Below are 1,537 nucleotides of genomic sequence, written 5' to 3'. Positions count from 1 at the left end.
TTTTGTGGCTTTTACTACTAAATTATCATGTGAGATGGGCTTTTGATGTTTTACATGCTTTCTCTTCTCCATCTCATAAATACACAGGGTTTCTCCTGAATGAAAAGAGCTGATATAGAAAATTGTTGTTATTCGGTAGATCATTATCAGAAAAACCCTACAAAACTTTGACCCTGGACTCTTTAAAACCAGATATCATAATGACTGAACCAAGGTACCTTCTTCCCAGAGGATCTCCTGAACGTGTAGGAAGGACTTCTTTGCTCCTGGACATGGCTACTAGGTATACTACTTAGAAAGCATCTATTCTCAACTGGCTTTTTGGAATTGGATGGGTAACCCAATGAAGAATCTGTGGAACTGTGAATTAATGATGTAATTTTGTGAGTGGATCAATTGAAAATCAATAGAATTTAAAAAATTATTCTCTATATATAGAGTTCCTCCTCTACAATATAATGCACTGTGCTGATGCTTCCAATGGCTATAGTATTTTTATCTTATGGAAATTTATCTTATGGTGCAAACTTAGTTCTGATCATGGATATAGTATAGTTATTTGTCTCTGAACAAGGAGTCTCATATCATTTTCCAACATCAAAAAAACTGGGAAGGATGGTAGGACATTGGGTTTGGACCCAGTAACATCCAGCTTAATCCTTACCGCGGCGCAGACGGTACTGTCCTGTGGTGGGTCTAGGCCCCTGCGAGGCCCCGGTATCCCAATGAAATCCAGCATTACTGGGATAGATCATGAAGAGACCAGGCTCTGGGGGCCAAAATTGAAGTGATGGAGTCTATGAGGTAGACTTAGCCGTGGGTGAGGTTAATAAGCTTTCTTCCCTCGTTGGGGCCTAATGGAGGTTGCTGTGCTTGAAGCACATGGGACTGGATCGCTGTGTGTTAGCAAGGAGTTGGCATGGGATTCCTCAGCTGCAGCTGAGTCAGTGAGGCAATGGGCCATTTTGGTCTGATAGGTTTTGTGAATGGTGTGTTTACTAGGTGAACTGTTCCTAAGACCCACAGGATGTTCTGTAAGAAATGTGGGAAACACCAACCCCATAAAGTGACACGGTACTAGAAGGGCAAGGATTCTCTGTATGCACAGGGAAAGCGGCGGTATGACAGGAAACACAGTGGCTATGGTGGGCAGACTAAGCCAATTTTCAGGAAAAAGGCTAAAACTACAAAGAAGATTGTGCTGAGGCTTGAGTGTGTTGAGCCTAACTGCAGATCTGAGAGAATGCTGACTATTAAGAGATGCAAGCATTTTGAACTGGGAGGAGATAAGAAGAGAAAGGGCCAAGTGATCCAGTTCTAAGCTTCATTGTTTGTTTTGTTATGAATAATAACATAATAAAATGTTGAGGTTAAAAAAAAAAAAAAAAAAACCTGGGAAGGGGGCTGGGTTGTAGCTCAGCGGTAGAGCGCCCCCCTAACGCATGGGAGGCCCTGGGTTGGATCCTCAGCACCACATAAAAATAAATTAAAAAATAAAGCTATTGACAACTACAACTAAAAAATCAATATTTAAAAA

At 41.2% G+C, this 1,537-nt stretch overlaps 1 pseudogene; it reads left to right on the top strand.

The window, feature by feature from the left end:
• Positions 1-1,006: 1,006 nt before the first annotated feature.
• On the top strand, positions 1,007-1,321 carry LOC143400455 (large ribosomal subunit protein eL42-like; annotated as a pseudogene).
• The last annotated feature ends 216 nt before the right edge of the window (positions 1,322-1,537 follow it).

This window comes from Callospermophilus lateralis, chromosome 5, assembly GCF_048772815.1.
Source record: "Callospermophilus lateralis isolate mCalLat2 chromosome 5, mCalLat2.hap1, whole genome shotgun sequence".
In the NCBI taxonomy this organism is placed as follows: Eukaryota; Metazoa; Chordata; class Mammalia; order Rodentia; family Sciuridae; genus Callospermophilus; species Callospermophilus lateralis.
The sequence above is the reverse complement of the archived record's forward strand: the minus strand, read 5'-3'. Positions and strand labels throughout refer to the sequence as shown.